Source organism: Hyperolius riggenbachi, chromosome 7 (assembly GCF_040937935.1).
Source record: "Hyperolius riggenbachi isolate aHypRig1 chromosome 7, aHypRig1.pri, whole genome shotgun sequence".
NCBI lineage: Eukaryota > Metazoa > Chordata > Amphibia > Anura > Hyperoliidae > Hyperolius > Hyperolius riggenbachi.
The window spans coordinates 58,450,403-58,477,200 of record NC_090652.1 but is presented as its reverse complement, the minus strand read 5'-3'; the positions used below and the strand labels follow the sequence as shown (position 1 = coordinate 58,477,200).

Here is a 26,798-nt window from a genome sequence, read left to right as displayed (position 1 = left end):
ACACAACTGGGACAACACAGTTTTCAACCCGGGCACCTCAGAAAAATTAAACCTTTTTTTTTTTAAATGTTTTTTTGGTTTTGTTTGTAAAACCAATTACACAGATATATAGCTATTGTTTGACGTAATAGCTGGTGGCAGAGTGGCAGCAGAAGGTAATTCTGTGTACCCTGGCGGTGGGAAACACAGACAGACAGCAGCAGCAGCAGCAGGAGGAATGGAGGAGTAATTATGTGAGCAGCTATTGTTTGACGTAATAGCTGGTGGCAGAGTGGCAGCAGAAGTTAATTCTGTGTACCCTGGCAGTGGGAAACACAGACCGACAGTAGCAGCAGCAGGAGGAATGGAGGAGTAGTGTGAGTGTGGCAGCAGGTAGGCAGCGTGACATAATAGCCCTGGTACCTAGCGGTGATACCAGGGCTGTAAATAAACACAGCAGGCAGGAGGTCCCAGACAGCGGTCGTGCAGCCCACATCGTGTCCAATACACAACTGGGACAACACAGTTTTCAACCCGGGCACCTCAGAAAAATTAAACCTTTTTTTTTTTTTTATGGTTTTGTAGTTTTGGTTTTACAACCAATTACACAGATATAGCTATTTTTTGACGTAATAGCTGGTGGCAGAGTGGCAGCAGAAGGTAAATCTGTGTACCCTGGCAGTGGGAAACACAGACAGACAGCAGCAGCAGCAGGAGGAATGGAGGAGTAATTATGTGAGCAGCTATTGTTTGACGTAATAACTGGTGGCAGAGTGGCAGCAGAAGGTAATTCTGTGTACCCTGGCAGTGGGAAACACAGACAGACAGCAGCAGCAGCAGGAGGAATGGAGGAGTAGTGTGAGTGTGGCAGCAGGTAGGCAGCGTGACATAATAGCCCTGGTACCTAGCGGTGATACCAGGGCTGTAAATAAACACAACAGGAGGTCCCAGACAGCGGTCGTGCAGCCCACATCGTGTCCAATACACAACTGGGACAAAACAGTTTTCAACCCGGGCACCTCAGAAAAATTAAACCTTTTTTTTTTTTTTAATGGTTTTGTAGTTTTGGTTTTACAACCAATTACACAGATATAGCTATTTTTTGACGTAATAGCTGGTGGCAGAGTGGCAGCAGAAGGTAATTCTGTGTACCCTGGCAGTGGGAAACACAGACAGACAGCAGCAGCAGCAGGAGGAATGGAGGAGTAGTGTGAGTGTGGCAGCAGGTAGGCAGCGTGACATAATAGCCCTGGTACCTAGCGGTGATACCAGGGCTGTAAATAAACACAACAGGAGGTCCCAGACAGCGGTCGTGCAGCCCACATCGTGTCCAATACACAACTGTCACAACACAGTTTTCAACCCGGGCACCTCAGAAAAATTAAACCTTTTTTTTTTTTTATGGTTTTGTTGTTTTGGTTTTACAACCAATTACACAGATATAGCTATTTTTTGACGTAATAGCTGGTGGCAGAGTGGCAGCAGAAGGTAAATCTGTGTACCCTGACAGTGGGAAACACAGACAGACAGCAGAAGGGCAGTACACAGCAGCCCACTGTAGGTGTAAAATGTGTGGCTGCAGGTGACGTAATAGTCAAAGTGAACCAGGCTGGCTTAGTGAGCAGGAGCCAGGAGGTGGTAAAGGGTGGTAAGGCACATTAAAGATGGTTCTAAGTTCCGGCAGCCAGTTCATGTCCCCCTCTCGCCGACAACAGGGGCCAGGAACTCACCTTCCACCCACGCCTGGTTCATCTTGAGAAACGTCAGTCTGTCCACAGACTTGTGAGACAGACGTGAGCGTTTCTCGGTGACCACGCCACCAGCTGCACTGAAGCAGCGCTCGGACAGCACGCTGGAAGTGGGGCAGGACAGCACTTCCAGGGCGTACTGCGCCAGCTCGCTCCAGATCTCCATGCGCTTGACCAAATACTCCATGGGATCAACAGGGGCATCGCTGTCAAGCCCGCTGTAGGACCCCATGTAGTCAGCCACCATGCGGGTCAGGCACTGGCTGTGACCAGAGGAGGATGCTGCTGCATGCACCTCCTCTCTAGTCACTGCTGCCGGAGCCTCTACAGTCCTGTAGAGCTCGTGGCTGAGAGACAGCAGGTCTGTGGGGCGCTTGCTGCTGGATGCAGGCACCTGCTGCTGCCTCTGTGCTGGCTGGACAGTGGGGGTGGAAGGCTGGGGGAAGGCTTCCTCCAAGCGCTCAACAAGGGCCTGCTGCAAGCTCCTTATTTGTTGCGCTGGGTCTCCTCCTGCAGGCGGCAGGAACTGGCTCAACTTCCCCTTGAGGCGTGGGTCCAACATCATGCTGATCCAGATGTCCTCCCTCTGCTTCATCTGGATCACCCTGGGGTCCCTGCGCAGGCACGTCAGCATGTGCGCTGCCATTGGGAAGAGGCGGGCCACGTGTGCTGGCACATCGATGGCAGTGCTGTCCTCCTCCTCCTCCTCTGCCTCCTCAGCCTCATCTTCTCTCCACCCCCGCACCAACTCAGCTGCGCTGCGCTGATCCCCCTCATCAGCAGCAAGGTCAGGGACCTCCACCAAGTCCTCCTCCTCCTCCCCCTCAGAGGTGGACTGTGCAGCTGCTTGCCGCTCCTGCTGGTCCAAGGCTGCCGCTCCCTGTTCCAGCAAAGCATCAAGGGCCCTGTTCAGCAGACAAACCAGGGGCACCCACTCGCAGACCATAGCATGGTCCCTGCTCACCATGTTAGTGGCCTGCAGAAAGGGAGCCAGCACTAAGCACACCTGCTGCATGTGCCTCCAGTCATCATCGGGGACGATGGACGGGATGTTGCTGGTCTTGTCCCTTCTCTGAGCGGCGGAAACAGTGGCCAGGGCAAGGTACTGGTTGACAGCGTGCCTCTGTTTAACCAGACGCTCCAACATCGCCAGGGTGGAGTTCCAGCGAGTCGGAACGTCAAGGATCAGCCGATGGCGTGGCAGCTCCAGCTCCTTTTGCACGTCTTCCAGGCTCGCACAGGCTGCAGCCGAGCGCCGGAAGTGACGCACAACGTTCCTTGCCGTTTCCAGCAGTTCGCCCATCCCCTGGTAGGTGCGCAAGAACTTCTGCACCACCAGGTTCAGCACGTGGGCAAGACAGGGGATGTGGGTCAGGTTTCCCCTGTCTATTGCGGCAACCAGATTGGCCCCATTGTCGGCCACCACCTCTCCGACTCTGAGGCCTCTGGGGGTCAGCCAAATCCTCTCCTGCTCCTGGAGTTTGGCCAACACATGGGTTGCCGTCAGCTTGGTCTTCCCAAGGCTGACCAACTGCAGCAGCGCTTGGCAGTGGCGGGCCTTCACGCTGCTGCTGAGGCGGGGGGTTTGGCCAGGTGTGCCGGAGGATGGCAGAGGCGGGCCACGTGTGCTGGCACATCGATGGCAGTGCTGTCCTCCTCCTCCTCCTCTGCCTCCTCAGCCTCATCTTCTCTCCACCCCCGCACCAACTCAGCTGCGCTGCGCTGATCCCCCTCATCAGCAGCAAGGTCAGGGACCTCCACCAAGTCCTCCTCCTCCTCCCCCTCAGAGGTGGACTGTGCAGCTGCTTGCCGCTCCTGCTGGTCCAAGGCTGCCGCTCCCTGTTCCAGCAAAGCATCAAGGGCCCTGTTCAGCAGACAAACCAGGGGCACCCACTCGCAGACCATAGCATGGTCCCTGCTCACCATGTTAGTGGCCTGCAGAAAGGGAGCCAGCACTAAGCACACCTGCTGCATGTGCCTCCAGTCATCATCGGGGACGATGGACGGGATTTTGCTGGTCTTGTCCCTTCTCTGAGCGGCGGAAACAGTGGCCAGGGCAAGGTACTGGTTGACAGCGTGCCTCTGTTTAACCAGACGCTCCAACATCGCCAGGGTGGAGTTCCAGCGAGTCGGAACGTCAAGGATCAGCCGATGGCGTGGCAGCTCCAGCTCCTTTTGCACGTCTTCCAGGCTCGCACAGGCTGCAGCCGAGCGCCGGAAGTGACGCACAACGTTCCTTGCCGTTTCCAGCAGTTCGCCCATCCCCTGGTAGGTGCGCAAGAACTTCTGCACCACCAGGTTCAGCACGTGGGCAAGACAGGGGATGTGGGTCAGGTTTCCCCTGTCTATTGCGGCAACCAGATTGGCCCCATTGTCGGCCACCACCTCTCCGACTCTGAGGCCTCTGGGGGTCAGCCAAATCCTCTCCTGCTCCTGGAGTTTGGCCAACACATGGGTTGCCGTCAGCTTGGTCTTCCCAAGGCTGACCAACTGCAGCAGCGCTTGGCAGTGGCGGGCCTTCACGCTGCTGCTGAGGCGGGGGGTTTGGCCAGGTGTGCCGGAGGATGGCAGAGGATCGGAGGAACCTGCTGCAGTTCCCCTGACCCTGCGGGGTGGCACCACCCACTGTGTTGCTGCTGCTGCTGTGCCCGCTGCTGCTCTCCCATCCTCACCCCCTTCCACCAAGCTGACCCAGTGGACAGTGAAGGACAGGTAGCGGCCTGTCCCGAAGCGGCTGCTCCAGGAGTCCATGGTGACATGGACCCTTTCACCAACCGCGTGCTCCAGCCCTCGCTCCACATTGGCCATCACAAAGCGGTGCAGTGCAGGAATGGCCTTACGGGCGAAGAAGTGTCTGCTGGGGAGCTGCCAGTCTGGGGCTGCACAAGCAAGCAGCGCCCGCATGTCGCTCCCCTCCTGCACGAGCGTGTACGGCAGGAGTTGGGAGCACATGGCCCGTGCCAGCAAGCCGTTCAGCTGCCGCACGCGACGGCTGCTGGGAGGCAGAGCCCTAACCACCCCCTGGAAGAACTCGCTCAAAAGGCTCTGGCGTGGCCTTTTGCTGGCACGGGAATCAGCAGACACAGCAGAGGAGGCCACTGAGGACTGGCTGCCAGAACAGGCCTCAGTGTCGGCGGCAGGAGTTGCAGAGGGGGGAGGAGCAGTGCGTTTCCGCACTCCTGCTGGTGCTGCTGGAGGAGCAGGAGGGCGGGTGGCTGCTGTTGCTGCTGCTGCTGCTGAAGGCTGTGCAGTGATGGGTGTGGTGCCACTGCCAGCACCAGATGCCTTCAGCCTCTGGAACTCCTCATGCTGGTGGAAATGTTTCGCAGCAAGGTGGTTGATGAGCGAGCTGGTGCTGAACTTTAAGGGGTCTGCACCTCTGCTCAACTTCCGCTGACAGTGGTTGCAAGTGGCGTACTTGCTGTACACAGTGGGCATGGTGAAAAAGCGCCAGATTGGTGACAAAAACATCCCCCTACGGCATGGAAGCGCTGCTGCCTGTCTCCCTGTGGTGGTTGGGGGGGGGGGCTTGGGTGCGGCTGGTGGTGGTACTGGCAGATGCTGCTGCTGCTGAGCCTGAGACACCAGCAGGCTGTGGGACCTGCCTACTGCTGCCAATGCGTGCAATGATGCGCCTCCTTGCAAGGCCCACAAGCGCATCCTCCTCCTCCTCCTCAGAGCTGCTGAGGACGACATCCCCTGGAGGTGGTGGCACCCAGTCTCTGTCTGTCACCGTGTCATCATCATCCTCCCCCTCCTGAAACATGTCCTGCTGGGATGATGACCCCCCAAACTCCTCTCCTGATGCATGGATGGGCTGCTTGACTGTCGCCACAGTCTTGCTGTCCAATCCCTCATCCCCCAAAGTGCCCATCAGCATCTCCTCCTCCAAATCGCCAACAACAGCAGACAATTGACTCATCATGCCTGGGGTCAAAAGAGTGCTGAATGACAGGTCGGCGACTGACGGTGAACTGGCCTCCTCCCCAGGCCCTGCTGGGCGGCTGCTGCGAACAGGGGTGGTGGTGGTGGTGGTGAGGGTGGAGGCCTCGGATGCAGAGTTGATGGCGGGCTGCTCATCCTCCGTCATCAGTTGCACCACAGTGTCTGCATCCTTTTCCTCAATGGGACGTTTCCGACCCGGCTGGAGGAAAATCGGAGCAGGTGCTACACGCTGCTGCTGCTGTGTCTCTGCAGCGTGAGTTGCAGATGCTCCTGCTTGGTGGCGCCCAAGGCGTCCACGGCCAGTGGCTATGGGAGGAATGTTAGCCACTGACGCTGCTGCTGCTGCTGCGGAACTGTGCATGGTAGCGTGGCCGCGGCCGCGGCTTGCCACAATGCTGCTCCCTCTCCTCCTGATTCCCTTGCTGCCCTTCCCCTTGCCCAAACCGTGCTGGCTGCCACTTCCAGACATCTTCGATGTTTTGGGCGTAAACACAAAAGTTTTTTAAAAGGGCGGGTGAAAAGTGGGGTACTTTAATGGAGTGGGTTGGTGGGTGAGGTGACTGAGTGAGTGTCTAGTACAGTAAGTAAGTAGTAACAGTCAGGAAGTACAACTAATAGTTACAATAATCAGTAGTAATCACAAGGAAATTTAGTGTGTGTACACTACAGACAGTGAGTGCACGCACGCGCAAACACGTGCAGGAGCTAGCCTATGAACAGTGACTGAGTGAGTGTCCCTACTCCCTAGTACAGTAAGTAAGTAGTAACAGTCAGGAAGTACAACTAGCAGTTACAATAATCAGTAGTAATCACAAGGAAATTTAGTGTGTGTACACTACAGACAGTGAGTGCACGCACGCGCAAACACGCGCAGAAGCTAGCCTATGAACAGTGACTGAGTGAGTGTCCCTAGTACAGTAAGTAAGTAGTAACAGTCAGGAAGTACAACTAGCAGTTACAATAATCAGTAGTAATCACAAGGAAATTTAGTGTGTGTACACTACAGACAGTGAGTGCACGCACGCGCAAACACGCGCAGGAGCTAGCCTATGAACAGTGACTGAGTGAGTGTCCCTACTCCCTAGTACAGTAAGTAAGTAGTAACAGTCAGGAAGTACAACTAGCAGTTACAATAATCAGTAGTAATCACAAGGAAATTTAGTGTGTGTACACTACAGACAGTGAGTGCATGCACGCGCAAACACGCGCAGAAGCTAGCCTATGAACAGTGACTGAGTGAGTGTCCCTAGTACAGTAAGTAAGTAGTAACAGTCAGGAAGTACAACTAGAAGTTACAATAATCAGTAGTAATCACAAGGAAATAGAGTGTGTGTACACTACAGACAGTGAGTGCACGCACGCGCGAACACGCGTAGGAGCTAGCCTATGAACAGTGACTGAGTGAGTGTCCCTAGTACAGTAAGTAAGTAGTAACAGTCAGGAAGTACAACTAGAAGTTACAATAATCAGTAGTAATCACAAGGAAATAGAGTGTGTGTACACTACAGACAGTGAGTGCACGCACGCGCAAACACGCGCAGGAGCTAGCCTATGAACAGTGACTGAGTGAGTGTCCCTAGTACAGTAAGTAAGTAGTAACAGTCAGGAAGTACAACTAGCAGTTACAATAATCAGTAGTAATCACAAGTAAATTTAGTGTGTGTACACTACAGACAGTGAGTGCACGCACGCGCAAACACGCGCAGAAGCTAGCCTATGAACAGTGACTGAGTGAGTGTCCCTAGTACAGTAAGTAAGTAGTAACAGTCAGGAAGTACAACTAGAAGTTACAATAATCAGTAGTAATCACAAGGAAATAGAGTGTGTGTACACTACAGACAGTGAGTGCACGCACGCGCAAACACGCGCAGGAGCTAGCCTATGAACAGTGACTGAGTGAGTGTCCCTACTACAGTAAGTAAGTAGTAACTGTCAGGAAGTACAACTAGCAGTTACAATAATCAGTAGTAATCACAAGGAAATTTAGTGTGTGTACACTACAGACAGTGAGTGCACGCACGCGCAAACACGCGCAGAAGCTAGCCTATGAACAGTGACTGAGTGAGTGTCCCTACTACAGTAAGTAAGTAGTAACAGTCAGGAAGTACAACTAGAAGTTACAATAATCAGTAGTAATCACAAGGAAATAGAGTGTGTGTACACTACAGACAGTGAGTGCACGCACGCGCAAACACGCGCAGGAGCTAGCCTATGAACAGTGACTGAGTGAGTGTCCCTACTACAGTAAGTAAGTAGTAACTGTCAGGAAGTACAACTAGAAATTACAATAATTAATCAGTAATCAGAAGGAAATAGAGTGTGTGTACACAGACAGTGAGTGCACGCACACGCAGGAGCTAGCCTATGAACAGTGACTGAGTGAGTGTCCCTACTACAGTAAGTAAGTAGTAACAGTCAGGAAGTACAACTAGAAGTTACAATAATCAGTAGTAATCACAAGGAAATAGAGTGTGTGTACACTACAGACAGTGAGTGCACGCACGCGCACACACGCGCCGGAGCTAGCCTATGAACAGAGACTGAGTGAGTGTCCCTACTACAGTAAGTAAGTAGTAACAGTCAGGAAGTACAACTAGCAGTTACAATAATCAGTAGTAATCACAAGGAAATAGAGTGTGTGTACACTACAGACAGTGAGTGCACGCACGCGCACACACGCGCAGGAGCTAGCCTATGAACAGAGACTGAGTGAGTTTCCCTACTACAGTAAGTAAGTAGTAACTGTCAGGAAGTACAACTAGAAATTACAATAATCAATCAGTAATCAGAAGGAAATAGAGTGTGTGTACACAGACAGTGAGTGCACGCACACGCAGGAGATAGCCTATGAACAGTGACTGAGTGAGTGTCCCTACTACAGTAAGTAAGTAGTAACTGTCAGGAAGTACAACTAGAAATTACAATAATCAATCAGTAATCAGAAGGAAATAGAGTGTGTGTACACAGACAGTGAGTGCACACACGCAGGAGCTAGCCTATGAACAGTGACTGAGTGAGTGTCCCTACTACAGTAAGTAAGTAGTAACTGTCAGGAAGTACAACTAGAAATTACAATAATCAATCAGTAATCAGAAGGAAATAGAGTGTGTGTACACAGACAGTGAGTGCACACACGCAGGAGCTAGCCTATGAACAGTGACTGAGTGAGTGTCCCTACTACAGTAAGTAAGTAGTAACTGTCAGGAAGTACAACAAGAAATTACAATAATCAATCAGTAATCAGAAGGAAATAGAGTGTGTGTACACAGACAGTGAGTGCACACACGCAGGAGCTAGCCTATGAACAGAGACTGAGTGAGTGTCCCTACTACAGTAAGTAAGTAGTAACTGTCAGGAAGTACAACTAGAAATTACAATAATCAATCAGTAATCAGAAGGAAATAGAGTGTGTGTACACTACTACAGACAGTGAGTGCACACACGCAGGAGCTAGCCTATGAACAATGACAGACAGTGAGTGTCCTAGTACAGTTACAGTATATAACTACAAAATACAATCAATCAGTAGTAAAGGACAGCAGAAATACTGGTATAGATGATGAGAAATAAACAGAGGACAGGAGGACAGCTGCCCACACAGGCAGGCCCTGAGGCCTAAAGCTGTAAGCTTGCAGCAGCTGTCTCTATGTAACACAAAAGCTACTAACTAAAATACAATGTCTATCTAACTAACAACAATATAGGTGTGTATAGGAGGTGTATGTGAGCAAAAACGCTAGGTAAATGACCACAATAGAGCTCTTGCTAAGCCAAAGCACAAAGGAGCAACTCTCTCTCTGTACAAGTCTCAGGCAAGGATGGAAAAACCTAAAATGGCGGCCGCTATTTATAGGGTAGGGGCTGGCCAGGGTCCCCCTCTGTGATTGGCTGCCGTCAGAGGGCCTGGGAGCCCTCTGATTGGCTCTAAGGACATCAATCTGGGCTATGACGCTATTCGAGCGCGGTATTCGAGCTCGAATAGCGCCGTTTGCTCGAATAGCGCGAATAGTGAATGGGCTATTCGAGTTCACTCGAATAGCCCATTCGAATAGCTACAGCTATTCGGAGCTCGAATACCGAGCTCGAATAGCTGAAAAAGAGCTCGAATATTCGAGCTACTTGAATATTCGAGCTCTGCTGAGCACCACTGCTGGCAGTGGCACACACACTATCATTTAGCAAGGCTGTGCATGCAACAAAAGTGTCAGTTTGACACACAGAAAAAAAAAGTACAGGATTAGCTCTGAAAAGAGCTGTTGAGGGGTGCTATAAAAGCAATAATAATCAGCCAGGAGCAAGCTAAGCAGCCAAGAAACTAACTAATCTGTCCCTAGGAGAACAAGTCTGCAGCAGTTGTCCCTAGTCTGTCTCTAGCAGGCACACGAGTGAGTGTCATGGCCGGCGAGCCTGCCTTATATAAGGGGGGGGGGGGGCTCCAGGGCTTAGTGTAGACTGAATGGCTGCTATGTGCCTGCTGACTGTGATGCAGAGGGTCAAAGTTGACCCTCATAGTGCATTATGGGGCGAATCGAACTTCTGCAAAAGTCCACCTGGTCCAGGTGAACTCGAACCACCTAAGTTCGCCTGGAACCGTTCGCCGGCGAACCGTTCAGCCCATCTCTATACACAAGCACAACACTTAACTGAGACAAGAGTGACAGACAGTCAGTGACACTAAGACTGTCTGTCACACTCACAATACAGACAGCGGTCAGAAGCAGATGCTGCCTGGCTGTGGTAGTAGACTAGTAGTCTAGTAGTACTAGATAAAACTAACAGCAGTAGATAACCAACAAGAGTGACAGACAGTGACACTAAAAGACTGTGTGTCACACACACACTTAATACAGGCAGCGATAGCAGTCAGAAATAAAAAAACAGATGCTGGCCTGCCTGCTAACTAGTACTGCAGCTGCTAATCTAACACTAAAACAACTAACAGTACAAATGAATTAAACTACACAACAAATAACTAATCCCTAACCTACCTACAGGCTATTAGGCTAAGGCTACCTAGGCTAGCAGGCCTAGCCTGCACACAGACCTAACAGCTAGCCTAGCACAGTACAATACAGTATACACTAGCTCAGGGGTGAGCCTGGGGTGCCTGGCACCTGGGTGCAAGATTTTCTCTTGCGTCTATGGGAGTGGTTAAATTAACCGCGCCCAACCACATAACCATACCCATGTCCTACCTAATCACACCCACACCTTCCACCTCTTTACGCATGCATGTGATACCCCATTCCTACCCCTCTTCCATGGGCTTGCTCCTGGCTGGCTTTGGCTGCCTGCGAGTCTGCTAGTCTCTGGACTGACTGAGAGGCTCTGCGAGTGCGACGCAGTCACACACTGCGTATTTATGGCTGCCTGCGGCCACCCTACTCTCTCTCGCTGTCGTCGGCTCCTCCCCCCGCCAAGCCCAAGCGTGAGGTGGGCTGCCTGTATCTTTCCCGTTGTGCCGCGCAGCCTGCCAGTGTTGCCAACCTTTCACGTTATTTTTTTACTGACAAATACCTAAAAATTTACTGACAAAAGATTATTTTTACTGACAAAATTTCCCCACTAATTGCACATAAGAGACAGCGTTTCACCAGTAAATGCACGTAATGACAGACAGCCTTTCATCAGTAAATGCACATAATGAGAGACAGCTTTTCCCCACTAAATGTACATAATAAGAGACAGCTTTTCCCCAGTAAATGCACATAATAAGAGACAGCTTTTCCCCAGTAAATGCACATAATAAGAGACCGCTTTTCACCAGTAAATACACATAATAAGAAACCGCTTTTCACCAGTAAATGCACATAATAAGAAACCGCTTTTCACCAGCAAATGCACATATTAAGAGACAGCTTTTTACCAGTAAATGCACATAATAAGAGACAGCTTTTCACAAGTAAATGCACATAATGACAAACAGCCAGTGCCCCCAGTATATGTAGCCAGCCTTTAGGTAGTGAGTGACAGGGACCCCGTTTAGGTAGTGAGCGACAGGGACCCCGTTTAGGTAGTGAGAGACAGGGACCCCGTTTAGGTAGTGAGCGACAGGGACCCCGTTTAGGTAGTGAGTGACAGGGAGCCCCGTTTAGGTAGTGAGTGACAGGGAACCCTTTAGGTAGTGAGTGACAGGGACCCCTTTAGGTAGTGAGTGACAGGGACCCCCTTTAGGTAGTGAGTGACAGGGAGCCTTTTAGGTAGGGAGTGACAGGGAGCCCTTTAGGTAGTGAGTGACAGGGAGCCCTTTAGGTAGTGAGTGACAGGGACCCCCTTTAGGTAGTGAGTGACAGGGACCCCTTAGGTAGTGAGTGACAGTGAGCCCTTTAGGTAGTGAGTGACAGGGACCCCCTTTAGGTAGTGAGTGACAGGGACCCCTTTAGGTAGTGAGTGACAGGAACCCCTTTAGGTAGTGAGTGACAGGGAGCCCTTTAGGTAGTGATTGACAGGGACCCCTTTAGGTAGTGAGTGACAGGGACCCCCTTTAGGTAGTGAGTGACAGGGACCCCTTTCGGTAGTGAATGACAGGGACCCCTTTAGGTAGTGAGTGACAGGGAGCCCTTTAGGCAGTGATTGACAGGGACCCCTTTAGGAAGTGAGTGACAGGGACCCCTTTCGGTAGTGAATGACAGGGACCCCTTTAGGTAGTGAGTGACAGGGAGCCCTTTAGGCAGTGATTGACAGGGACCCCTTTAGGAAGTGAGTGACAGGGACCCCTTTGGGTAGTGAGTGACAGGGACCCCTTTAGGCAGTGAGTGACAGGGAGCCCTTTAGGTAGTGAGTGACAGGGACCACTTTAGGTAGTGAGTGACAGGGACCCCCTTTAGGCAGTGAGTGACAGGGACCCCTTTAGGCAGTGAGTGACAGGGAGCCCTTTAGGTAGTGAGTGACAGGGACCCCCTTTAGGTAGTGAGTGACAGAGACCCTTTTAGGTAGTGAGTGACAGGGACCCCCTTTAGGTAGTGAGTAACAGGGACCCCTTTTAGGTAGTGAGTGACAGGAACCCCTTTAGGTAGTGAGTGACAGGGAGCCCTTTAGGTAGTGAGTGACAGGGACCCCTTTAGGTAGTGAGTGACAGGGACCCCCTTTAGGCAGTGAGTGGCAGGGACCCCTTTAGGCAGTGAGTGACAGGGACCCCTTTAGGCAGTGAGTGACAGTGACCCCTTTAGGCAGTGAGTGACAGGGACCCCTTTAGGTAGTGAGTGACAGGGACCCCTTTAGGTAGTGAGTGACAGGGAGCCCTTAAGGCAGTGAGTGACAGCGACCCCTTTAGGTAGTGAGTGACAGGGACCCCTTTAGGTAGTGAATGACAGCAACCCCTTTAGGTAGTGAGTGACAGGGACCCCTTTAGGTAGTGAGTGACAGGGAGCCCTTTAGGCAGTGATTGACAGGGACCCCTTTAGACAGTGAGTGACAGGGACCCCTTTAGGTAGTGAGTGACAGGGACCCTTTTAGGCAGTGAGTGACAGGGAGCCCTTTAGGCAGTGAATGACAGGGACCCCTTTAGGCAGTGAGTGACAGGGACCCCTTTAGGTAGTGAGTGACAGGGACCCCTTTAGGCAGTGAGTGACAGGACCCCTTTAGGTAGTGAGTGATGGGGACCCCCTTTAGGTAGTGAGTGACAGGAACCCCTTTAGGTAGTGAGTGACAGGGAGCCCATTAGGTAGTGAGTGACAGGGACCCCTTTAGGTAGTGAGTGATAGGGACCCCCTTTAGGCAGTGAGTGACAGGGACCCCTTTAGGCAGTGAGTGACAGGAACCCCTTTAGGTAGTGAGTGACAGGGACCCCTTTAGGCAGTGAGTGACAGGGAGCCCTTTAGGTAGTGAGTGACAGGGACCCCTTTAGGTAGTGAGTGACAGGGACCCCCTTTAGGCAGTGAGTGACAGGGACCCCTTTAGGTAGTGAGTGGCAGGGACCCCTTTAGGCAGTGAGTGACAGGGAGCCCTTTTGGTAGTGAGTGACAGGGACCCCCTTTAGGTAGTGAGTGACAGGGACCCCTTTAGGTAGTAAATGACAGGGACCCCCTTTAGGTAGTGAGTGACAGGGACCCCTTTAGGTAGTGAGTGACAGGGACCCCCTTCAGGCAGTGAGTGACAGGGAGCCCTTTAGGCAGTGAGTGACAGGGAGCCCTTTAGGCAGTGAGTGACAGCGACCCCTTTAGGCAGTGAGTGACAGGGACCCCTTTAGGTAGTGAGTGACAGGGACCCCTTTAGGTAGTGAGTGACAGGGAGCCCTTTAGGCAGTGAGTGACAGGGACCCCTTTAGGTAGTGAGTGACAGGGACCCCTTTAGGTAGTGAATGACAGGGACCCCTTTAGGTAGTGAGTGACAGGGACCCCTTTAGGTTGTGAGTGACAGGGAGCCCTTTAGGCAGTGATTGACAGGGACCCTTTTAGGCAGTGAGTGACAGGGAGCCCTTTAGGTAGTGAGTGACAGGGACCCCTTTAGGTAGTGAGTGACAGGGACCCCCTTTAGGCAGTGAGTGACAGGGACCCCTTTAGGCAGTGAGTGACAGGGAGTTCTTTAGGCAGTGAGTGACAGGGAGCTCTTTAGGCAGTGAGTGACAGGGAGCCCTTTAGGCAGTGAGTGACAGCGACCCCTTTAGGCAGTGAGTGACAGGGACCCCTTTAGGTAGTGAGTGACAGGGACCCCTTTAGGTAGTGAGTGACAGGGAGCCCTTTAGGCAGTGAGTGACAGGGACCCCTTTAGGTAGTGAGTGGCAGGGACCCCTTTAGGTAGTGAATGACAGGGACCCCTTTAGGTAGTGAGTGACAGGGACCCCTTTAGGTAGTGAGTGACAGGGAGCCCTTTAGGCAGTTATTGACAGGGACCCTTTTAGGCAGTGAGTGACAGGGAGCCCTTTAGGTAGTGAGTGACAGGGACCCCTTTAGGTAGTGAGTGACAGGGACCCCCTTTAGGCAGTGAGTGACAGGGACCCCCTTAGGTAGTGAGTGACAGGGACCCCTTTAGGCAGTGAGTGACAGGGAGTTCTTTAGGCAGTGAATGACAGGGACCCCTTTAGGCAGTGAGTGACAGGGACCCCTTTAGGCAGTGAGTGACAGGGACCCCTTTAGGTAGTGAGTGACAGGGACCCCTTTAGGCAGTGAGTGACAGGGACCCCTTTAGGTAGTGAGTGATGGGGACCTCTTTAGGTAGTGAGTGACGGGGACCCCTTTAGGTAGTGAGTGTCAGGGAGCCCTTTAGACAGTGAGTGACAGGGACCCCTTTAGGCAGTGATTGAAAGGGAGCCCTTTAGGCAGTGAGTGACAGGGTCCCCTTTAGGCAGTGAGTGACAGGGACCCCTTTAGGCAGTGAGTGACAGGGCCCCCCCCTCTAGCCGCCGCTGCTCCCCCCTCACCTTGCAGTGTAGTCAGACCTCAGGATCAGTGGCGACCCAACCAGTAAGTAAGACCAGTAATCAATTGTGCCACAAGGACTGTGCGCATGTCATTGCTGCTAAATGGCTATCTGGGGTTTTCTTCGGACAACACAAAATCATCCCTACTCCTGCTGCATCACTCTGCAGTCTGCTTACATTTGTATACAATCTTCAAGTTTAAGAAGGGTACATTAGTTCCCTTCACAAATCACAAAGCCATCCCTGGGTGGGCTTGAACCACAAACCTTTTGGTAAACAGCCAAATGCACTAACCAATTGTGCCACAAGGACTGTGAGTATGTTTTTTTTGCTAAATGGCTATCTGGTGTTTTCTTCGGACAACTGTTGAACACAAAATGCAAGGCTGTCCCTGGGTGGGCTTGAACCACCAACCTTTCGGTTACCAGCCAAATGCACTAACCAATTGCACCACAAGGACTGTGTATATGTCGTTTCTGCTAAATAGCTATCTGGGGTTTTCTTCAGACAACTGTTGAACACAAAATGCAAGGCCATCCCTAGCAGGAAGGGTTGCATGGCCACCTAGCTTTTCATCCTTCCCACCCTTGCCCTGGAATCTTCCAGACTTCAAATTGTTGTCCTTTGCTGTGTGTGTTACACCAGCATCATCCAGGGGGGGGGGGGCACATGATCTTTCTGATTCTGAGTCTTGAATTGAATCTTGAATTGAATCGTTTTACCATGTGTCCCACTGCTTTCATCTAGCAAATTAGGCAAATAAGCAAGCTCATTTTTCTCTTGGGTATATTGCAATGGTACATGCTAGGCTGGCTTCAGCATATAGTGCTGTTGGTAGTATAGTGGGGAGCATAGCTGCCTTCAAAGCAGTGGACCTGGGTTTGATTCCTGGCAAATGTATGTGAGCTTGATTTTGACCGCCTACAAATCCCTGGAAGGCAAGATGAAGGAGTGGAAGTGTGGTGTTGGGACTTATTGCTATTGAACCTGTAATCCGGATTCAGATATCTGGGAGAAATCCGCTGATTTCCGGGTTGGCTGTCAAACTATCCGCAGATAGCTATCCGGATTTCTGTTCAACTATCCGGATTCCGAATAGTGCAAAAATGGTCGGATATCCGGGTTACCCGGAAATCCAAAATCCAGATGAGCATCCCTGTATCTATCTATAAAGTAATACAATAAATGTGTTGAGAATGTGTTTGGATGCAAAATGCTGGGTAAATAGTGAGAAAAGCACTTGCTCAGATGAACAGCAGCACTGGAGATGCTCTCAGTACCACAGTGGCACAGAGTCTCAAGCAAGGACGAGATTCTCAAAATGGCCACCTCTTTATATAGAGGAGGGGAGGGCCAGGCTCCCCTCCTCTGATTGGTTGCTAGGGCCTCGGCTGGGGGCCCTCTGTTTGGCCCAAATGATGTCATCCCCTGGATACCGCGCGTCATCCGGATTCGTGATCATGGGTTAACCCGGCCGGAATTCGAGTGCAATCGCGGGTGCACTCGAATTCGGACCCGGGATCATAACCAATCACGGGATCCGAATACCAAGCCTGTGATGGGGAAAATCGTGTTGTGATCATGGGTTAGCCGTGATCACGAGTTTGTTATGAGCACCCCTGGATGCAAACACATAGTGCGTTTGACTAGCCCCCTATACCTCGTTATTGGGCAAAATTTTGACCCTCTACATCACAGTCAGCAGACACATGGCAGCCAATAAGGCTGCACTCCACCATGGACCACCCTCCCCCTATAAAAACACAGCAGTGCTGGCCATATTCTCAGTCTGCCGCTGCTACTTAGTGAGAGCAAGAGAAAGACATTGCTGAAGAAAGGGAAAAATTTGTTGCTGAAAGCACCCCAAAAAAAGGCATTTTGAGGGCTAATATATAGTGGCTGGATAGTGTACTGGTTAAGGGCTCTGCCTTTGACATGGGAGACCAGGGTTTGAATCCTGGCTAGGTCAAGTACCTATTCAGTAAGGAGTTCAAGGCAAGACTCCCTAACACTGCAGGGTGGCCTCTTGAGCGCGTCCCTGTGGCTGCAGCTCTTGAGCGCTTTGAGTCCGACAGGAGAAAAGCGCTATACAAATGTTTGGATTATTATTATTAATATTCTTCTGATTTATTTTTTTTTTACAGCCCACAGGTGCAGCTGGCCTTTGCTGTACTCTGCCAGCACACTATTTTACCAGTGCATATCTTTCCAATGTATTTGCGATCTGATGGTGATGTCGGACATGCAGACTTTCTTTAGACCAACGCCTCACCTCAGCCCTTTGGGATCCACCCTCCGACAACACCTTGACCGGAAGGTAGCCGTCTACCTGGCCTTAAGTGCGGATATAGACTCTATGAGCAGCGATTAACCCATGGACTACTGGGTGCGCAGGCTTGAGCTGTGGCCAGAGCTTTCACAATTTGCCATCGAACTTCTGGCTTGCCCCGCCTCAAGCGCCCTGTCAAAAAGGACCTTCAGTGCATCAGGAGGCATTGTCACTGACAAAAGATGTCGCCTAGGTCAAAAAAAGTGTTTAGTACCTCACCTTTATCAAAATAAATGAGGCATGGATCCTGGAGAGCTACTGCCTGCCCGAAGACTAAGTCAGTCCCCACACAGCATCTCTGCCTGCGACTGCCTGCCTGAAGACTAAGTCAATCCCCACACAGCATCTCTGTCTGCAGGCTGCTTGACTGCCTTCTCTGCCACCACCGACAGGGTCCAAGACTCCAGGTGGATTCCTGAATGTTTAAGTTGCTAGCAGCGGCTGCTTCCAAAAATAATAATTTTTCTGGTGTATGTGCATGCCTAATTTTTCTGGCTGCACTGTGGCTGCAACAACAACAAAACAAAAGGCATGTACATGTGTCAGTTCCCCTTTGTGATCATTACCTTGCCACGGTGAAGGGGCTTGCGTATCACAATGACCTATATGAGTGTGTTGAGGGCACAACCAAGATAATAAGGTTGTTGCTTCATTGTGGACAGACCAAGTTCGATCAGCTGGATAGTCACTGTCATTGAACTACCTCAGCCCGACCATATGGGCTGTCAGTGTGATGCGGGCATAACCCTTTCACTACCTGATCCATGTGTACACACTCCAGACATTTTAAAGCAGCACTTTATTCCTCAATTGTAGGTATGTAATGTGATTTATGCCCTTTAGTGTTTAAAATATGACTCTGCATCAACTACGTCATTTTTGACCGGGAATTTTGCCATGGACCCCCCCTCCGGCATGCCACAGTCCTGATGTTCGTCCCCTTGAGACAAATTTTCCATCACTTTTGTGGCCATAAACAAAACCTGATTCGTTGCAGACCTACTGCCAGTCCGAGAACCCAATTTGTTTCAAACTCATCTTGTATGTGAATCAATTTACTGCCAAAACTCTGCTTGTTATCACTCCAGTTTCGTATCTGAGTCTTTGCACCTCCAGACTCAGCCTGTGGGAGCACTCCAGCTTCTCCTCGGTCATGTGCTTCAGTGTCATGCAAGTGGTTCTGCTAGCGCTACTGCCCCATATTAGCTGCTGGTCCCTATACCCACTCCAGGGTCCTCAGCTGGGAAGCTGCAAGAGTCATTGTCCACAGCACATTGGTCTCCAGCCCTCAAGGTACAAAATACAATGTTCATTGCCTGTTTGTGTTCTCCATGAATTTACATAACGGATTTGGACAGCACCATCAAAACTATAAATTTAAAGTATAGTAATAATTCGGTGGGATGTGCTAAGTGGGTATTTGGAACATCAATTATTTAGACAAGAAAGAGAGCCCACTAGTAACAGCACCAAACCACTCCAGGATAATTCAATATGTATAAACTTTATTGACAATCGATAACCAATTATAAAAACTTTTTAAAACCCAAACAACGAGAGACAGGTCAGTTTGTCCGTGTGTGCACAGCATACAATGACCATTGGCATGGTATAAAAAGGATTTTGAATAAACACTGGCCTATTATTCGCAGTGATGCCGTGATAAAACAATATACTACAGAAGGGGTGTCTTTGACGGCAAAGAGGGCTCCCTCCCTAAAAGATCTATTGTGCCAAAGCCACTACGACAAAAGGAGTCAAAAATCATCATCTAGCATCAAAGGAAACTATGCGTGCGGATGCTGTAACATATGTCAATATATGCAAAGGACAAAACAGGTATGGAACACATCACACACAAGATACTATAAAATACAACAATTTATCAACTGTCAAAGTACAGGGGTAATCTACCTGTTGGAGTGCCCCTGTGGCTTCAAATATGTGGGACAAACTAGAAACATGCTGAAACAAAGAATACAAAAACATTTCTCCACAATAAGGCTGTCTACAAAGGATCATGAAGAGGGAAAAACCCTAACACCTGTGGCTATGCACGCTTTCTTGTATCATCGGAGTAATACAAAAAATTGGAAGGTGACGGGCCTACAACGAATAATACCTTCCCCACGTGGAGGGGATATTACTCAGGCTCTTTTAAGAGCGGAGACTCGCTGGATGTTTGAGCTGGGCACACAGGCTCCTGGGGGATTAAACGAGGATTTCTCGTTCAGCAGTTATCTGCACTAATCTGGGGCCCTTTTGTGGATGGCTAAGTCCTTGTGCTCCATGTTTCTAGTTTGGGTTTTTGTCCCTTCCTATCTTGTTTCTACTTTTCATTTCATCTTTCCTCTTTCTGATTGCTGTGATTTAATATTGTATTTTGGCCTGAGGCTGAAGGTGAGCAGCTGATCATTTGTACCTGCGTGTTTGTCTGGGTGTTGAGGGTTGTGGTTACCCTTATGTCATAGTTGAATATGCTTAAAAGAATCTTTTGGTATGTGTCTAACCATATATTTTTTTCTCTCAGAAGTAGGTAGGTATTGTGATGGGCTGCATTGGGGCCAGCATATATATGTGTTTGTCTCACTCTATAAAGTATTGCCATTAGCACACATTCCTCACACTGTGCACATCCAAATGTGTATGTTTGCAGCTTCTTTCACTGGTTTGGGTATGTATATGTGTGTGGGTGCACACATATACATATGAGTATCCCCTTACAGGTCGTTTGTGAGTAGCGACTTGCCTATATGGATTTTATACACTTTCTTTAGGATTTATTGGTATGTATTCACTGTTGGGCAGTCCTGGTAAGAGCTGGATTATTACATGTACACATATATATATGTATATATATATATATATATATATATATATATATATATATATATATATATATTCTTTTACAGGTCGTTTGTGAGTAGCGACTTGCTTATATGGATGTCGTACACACTTTTCTGATTCAATGATATGTATTGACTGCTGGCATGGGTGCTGGGCACTCCCAGTAAGAATATATGATTTCACCCCCGTTGACAGTATGTGGTTTACCATAGGGCATGGGTGGTTAGTGTTTTTGGTGTCCCCTTATCTGTGCTGTTCTCTTATCTGATATATTGTTGGTTCTGCGTTTGGATGTGTGGCATCCATAATGTCCATGCTAATATGGTTCACCAGGATTTAGTTTGGGTGTATCATATGTTTAACACTTTATACTTTATTCTTGTATTTTTAGATTGAGATGATCATATTAGAAACAAATGGTCGGCTTTAGGGATTCGCTCCTCTCCCTCGGGAATGAAGACCACATATATGAGAAAAGCCATCTGGATATATAAAAAATTTTCCACAACCATTAATATTGATGTATATGATGTTGCTTAATATAAAGCTCTTGTATTTATTGAAGGTTGAAATGTTGCTATTTTTGTAAAGCCCTCTCTATGGAGTTTTTGTAACTTAAATTATCTCCTCTGATGTAGTACCTTCTTTCTCCTCTGGATGCTACTCCTTTGAGTTGATACGTTTCTCCCTGGTGTTGTGTGTAATTGTATACATAACGATGATAATTGTAGGATTTCTTTGCCTTCTCCATATCTGTGAAAATTATTCTTTTTCTTTCTCCTTTTTTTTCTCCACTTGTTAGTTGAAGAGACTTTTTGAAAACTTTTTACATATTATCTTAATAACTTTTCTTATTGGGATTGCCTTTATTGCCAAGCGGTAACTTTCTTTTGAACTCCGCTGCCCCTCTCTCCTGCGCATGCGTGGTTGCGTCCTCCTGTTTGTCTTACGGAGGACGCAACTGTTACTTTCTTAGACGGCGCGGAGGCGTTCGGGTTGCTTTGGCAACCCGACGTCTCCTGCGTTATGACGCGGCTGCGTCACGTCTGGAGGGGGCGGCGTTCTTCACCACAGTGATTGGCCGGTGGGGTTTAAAAGCGTTCCACGTAGTTTTTATGGCTGCCTCTTCCTGAAGCGGGTAGAGCCCGCGAGATGCATTAAGGCGCACAGCGGTGCCCACCTCTCTCTCCAGCCTCTGCCTCTCCAGCCTCTGTCACGTAAGTCTTCATTCTTGCCCTTCAATTTCTGCACTATACACCTTGATGCTTCTGGGTTCCTTCCTCCCTTCACTATGCGCTGATTATACTTTGTATATAGATTAGTGCTTCATTCACTGTGTTATTTTCCTATTGTTGTCTTTCAAGGACCAGAGTGTCTCTATCAGTCACTAGGGTATTGGGATTGTGCAATATATTTATAATTTATATAGCCCTACACTTGTTTATTTACACATGACCCTAATGGCAATGGATTTTTATGACATGTTATTGTTTATTCTGGGATTGGCATGTATCTGAGGCTTCCTGTGGGGAGGGGTGTCTAATTGTGGTTATCTCCACGTGTACCGCTGTAATCACCCTGTGTGATTTTTTAATTGTTTTTATAATTGGTTATCGATTGTCAATAAAGTTTATACATATTGAATTATCCTGGAGTGGTTTGGTGCTGTTACTAGTGGGCTCTCTTTCTTGTCTAAATAATTTGTGTTCTCCATGAAAACAATAAAGAGCATCCTGACTTCCCCACCAGTTCTGCTGGTTTAACCCACACATTGCTTGGTTGCTCAGGTCAATTTATTATGAACACATTTCTGTACAATATTGTGGTGGGAGTGTCAGGGCACCCTATAGAAAAAGGCACAAGAGACAAAAAGGCGGAAGCCCAGAAGTGCAATATGTCAATATAAAAGTGGAAAAAATGGTGAGAATAAGAATGCTACTCCCAAAGGAAGGTTTCAAGGAGCAACCAACCACAGGAAGCAGGTGGAGACCATAAACCCAACTCCACTCGGGGGGGTCCTGGAGGGACCCGAAGGTGGTCGCTCTCTTGGAAAACCGCCACCGTGGTGGCAACTACGGGTATACTGTCACCACCCCTCGAACAGGTTTTGTAGGGGGGTGTACTAAGCACAAATAGGGGGAAAGAGGCGCCCTGGGTTGTATAAAAGCATCTAAAACAGTTTAAAATGAAAAGTGTAATGAGTTCTGGACAGGCGGCTGCGGTAGATAGCGCTACTACCGCAGCTGCCTCCGGCTCCCTGCCTGGTAGTTTACCCGTGTCTCAGGCGTCTAGCACACCGAGAATGGGTTTGTCAGCTGCACAGAGAGCGGTCTTGTCGCGTGCGCACAGACAGGACCTTTATGCGGGGAGGAGGCACGTCAGCTGACCAGACGGTCGGCTGACGTCAGAGGAGACACTCGCCGCTCCTGATTGGCTTAGAGGAGTAGGCATGCCCGAGGGGTCTCCTCTGCTTCTTAAGCCATGCTGATTCACTCGCAACTTGTCTGCTGTTGCGAATACTTCGTGTTAGCGCTCAGACCTTTGATAGCTATAATTATAATTCATTGAAGACTGTATTTATCTGTGTATGACTCTGGCTCGTTATGACTTCTCTTCTGCCTTACGATTCTGTACCTTTGCCCATCTGATCTCACTGCCGACTCTGCCTGTTAAAACCTTCCTGTCTTTGCCTCCTGATTTTGTACTTTATCTGCCTGTCTGTTGCCAACTCGATTTGCCTGACCACTCTACTCTCACCAGAGGGCCCTGACTCTGGTGAGGGGCTCTGAACTTCTAAGACCCACCAGCTCCTCTGGTGAGGTATTGCAAACTGTCAGTTCTTACTGTTGCACCAAGCACTATACTGTACATTAGCTATCACATCAGCGGTCTGGTATACTTGTATTATTGGTGATTCTGCAGATCGCCATATAATCAGGTATATATCTGTACTAGCTGGTCGCCCGGCGTTGCCCAGGTATGTACTTGGCTAGTGTTAGCTCTGCCCACTTTTTCTAATCCTAACACACAATTACTCAAGGATGACCTAGTTTGTGAGCTTTGTGGTCTTTGGCATCAATAATTGGCATTGAAATTAAATAAATCTAATTGGCTGTGGCTCCACTCCTTTGAAAATCAATAGGTGAATTTTGATTAGCTTTTGTAGGCTCCACCCACTTTTCTGAATATTAATCCCAGTCACCCCGTGACCAACTGTGCAAAGTTTAAGAACCCTGCCATTGACAGTGTAAGAAAAACAAAAGTTTGCTTTCTTAAAACAGAAAGAATTTGCAATAATTCAGGTTGGAGTGAGCTTAAAACATCACCCAGTGCATCATCGTTGAATATATGCAAATTAACCATTGTTACCCTTAAAAGCTAAACACACCTCCAGCACTGCTGGAATGCCATGATGTGTCATTTTGTTAATTTGTACAGAGCCATAATAATCCAACATGCATACAGACTGTTCTGGATTGTTTGATCCTCATCAGTGCACAGCATGGATTAATTTGGCTCTATGCAGTAGGGCTTGTAACACCGAGAGGTACAGACTAACCAGCTAGCTCATGGTGACCCAGAACGCATTGGAGTGTGTAAGGGACTACAATGGTCCTAAAAGCCCCCTTACTAAGATGTTAAGAAAAACAAAAGTTTGCTTTCTTAAAACAGAAAAAAATTGTGATAATTCAAGTTGGAGTGAGCTTGAGATGTCTCCCAGTGCATCACTGCTGAATATATGCAAATTAACCATTGTGCCCTTAGAAGCTAAACACACCTCCAGTGTAACAGTGTAAGAATGGCTGCAGTTTACATTTTCCAGTGAAATTTGTATTTGTCTCTGCCCCCTTTTTGGTTATGGGAATAAAAAGTATCCTATACTTTATTCTAAGTAATGTACTATGTGTGTGCCAAATTTCAGTTTACATTCTAGCAGTGAAATTTGTATTTTTCTCCACCCACTGATGTCCTAATGTTTCCCGGGTATGTATTTGGCTGCTGTTAGCTGTGGCCACTTTTTCTAACCCTAACACACAATTGTCAATAGTCAATGACCAAGTTTGTGAGATTTGTGGTCTTTGGCATGAATAATTTTCATTGAAATGAAACACATCTGATTTGCTGTTTGTGGCCCCACCCCTTTTCTAAATATTTAACCCCAGTAACCCAATGATCAACTGTACCAGGTTTGAGGCTTGTGCCATTAACAGTGCAAAAATGGCAGCAATTAAATATTTGCCTTGAAAATCAATAGGTGAATTGTGATTGGTTTTTGTAGGCTCCACCCACTTTTCTGAATATTAATCCCAGTCACCCAGTGACCAACTGTGCAAAGTTTTAGAACCCTACAATTAATAGTGTAAGAATGGCTGCAGTTTACATTTCCCCAGTGAAATTTGTGTTTGTCTCCGCCCACTGATGACTTGGCATTGCCCAGGTATGTATTTGGCTGGTGTTGGCTCCGCCCACTTTTCCTAACCCTAACACAAAATTACTTAATGACCAAGTTTGTGAGCTTTGTGGTCTTTGGCATCAATAATTTGCATTGAAGTAAAATAAATCTGATTGGCTGTGGCTCCACCCCTTTTCTGAATTTAAACCCCAATCATCCGATGGCCAACTGTACCAGGTACAGGTGATTAACAGTGCAAGAGGCTAGTGCCATTAACAGTGCAAGAATGGCATTAATTAAAAATTCCCCTTAAAGATTAATAGGTGGATTTTGATTGGCTTTTGTAGGCTCCACCCACTTTTCTGAATATTAATCTCAGTCACCCAGTGACCAACTGTGCAAAGTTTGAGAACCCTACCATTAATAGTGTAAGAATTGCTGCAGTTTACATTTTCTCAGTGAAATTTGTATTTGTCTCCGCCTACTGATGACTCGGCATTGCCCGATTATGTATTTGGCTTGTGTTGGCTGCGCCCACTTTTCCTAACCCTAACCCTTACACACAATTACTCAATTACTCAATGACCAAGTACGTGAGCTTTGAGGTCTTTGGCATCAATAACCTGCATTAAAATTAAACAAATCAGATTGGCTTTTTGGGGCTCCACCCCCTTATATAAATTTAAACCCCAGTCATGCAATGATCAACTGTACCAGGTTTGAGTCTTGTGCCATTAACAGTGCAAGAATGGCAGCAATGAAATATTCCCCTAGAAAATAAATAGGTAATTTTGGATTGTTTTTTGTAGGCTCCACCCACTTTTCTGAATATTAATCCCAGTCACCCAGTAACCAACTGTGCAAAGTTTGAGAACCCTACCATTAACAGTGTAAGAATGGCTGCTGTTTACTTTTTCCCAGTAAAATTTGTATTTGTCTCCGCCCACTTATGACCCTGCGTTGCCCGCTTATGTATTTGGCTGGTGTTGGCTGTGCCCACTTTTCTAACCCTAACACACAATTAATCAATTACTCAATTACCAAGTTTGTGAGCTTTGCAGTGTTTGGCAACAATAATTTGCATTAGATTGAAACAAATCTGATTGGCTATTTGTGGCTCCACCCCCTTTCTGAAATTGAACCCCAGTCACCCAATGATCAACTATACCAGGTTTGAGGCTTGTGCCATTAACAGTGCAAGAATGGCAGGTTTGAGGCTTGTGCCATTAACAGTGCAAGAATGGCAGAACTATTCCCCTTGAAAATTTACCAACTGTGCAAAGTTTGAAAACCCTACCATTAACAGTGTAAGAAAAACAAAAGTTTGCTTTCTTAACACAGAAAGAATTTGCAATAATTCAGATTAGAGTGAGCTTGAGATGTCTCCCAGTTAGTGTTGGGCGAACAGTGTTCGCCACTGTTCGGGTTCTGCAGAACATCACCCTGTTCGGGTGATGTTCGAGTTCGGCCGAACACCTGACGGTGCTCGGCCAAACCGTTCGGCCACATGGCCGAACTAAGAGCGCATGGCCGAACGTTCCCCGAACGTTCGGCTAGCGCTGTGATTGGCCGAACGGGTCACGTGGTTCGGGCCCGAACGCGCTCTGATTGGCCGAACGGTCACGTGGTTCGGGTAAATAAATACCCGAACCACGTCATATCTCCGCCATTTCTCTGTGGGTTTAGCTTTGGGTAGGCAGGCAGGGTAGTTCGCTCTCCAGCTACGCTAGCCAGGGTCCCCCCCAGTCATTGTGTGTCGCTGCTGGGAACAGTAGTACACCGCTCGCTCAGCCACACTATATATATAGCATTGTTTACTGCCACTGTGTACCTCGCTCAGCCACGCTATATATAGCATTGTGTTTTCTGACACTCTGTGTACACGGCTTAGCCTGGCTATATAGCATTGTGTGTACTGCCACTGTGCACCTCGCTCAGCCACGCTATATATAGCATTGTGTTTTCTGACACTCTGTGTACACGGCTTAGCCTGACTATATAGCATTGTGTGTACTGCCACTGTGCACCTCGCTCAGCCACGCTATATATAGCATTGTGTTTACTGCCACTCTGTGTACACCGCTCAGCCAGACTATATACCATTGTTTACTGACACTCTGTGTACACCGCTCAGCCAGACTATATACCATTGTTTACTGACACTCTGTGTACACGGCTCAGCCTGACTATATAGCATTG

General features: G+C 48.6%; 1 protein-coding gene and 1 non-coding gene across 2 annotated transcripts in view; both read right to left on the bottom strand.

The window, feature by feature from the left end:
* Positions 1 to 26,798, bottom strand: part of LOC137526020 (uncharacterized) — a 342,683-nt gene that overhangs the window by 145,044 nt on the left and 170,841 nt on the right. The window lies entirely within an intron of this gene.
* Positions 15,417 to 15,490, bottom strand: TRNAT-GGU (transfer RNA threonine (anticodon GGU)). Its single transcript has one exon. It is a non-coding gene; the product is annotated as a tRNA-Thr (tRNA).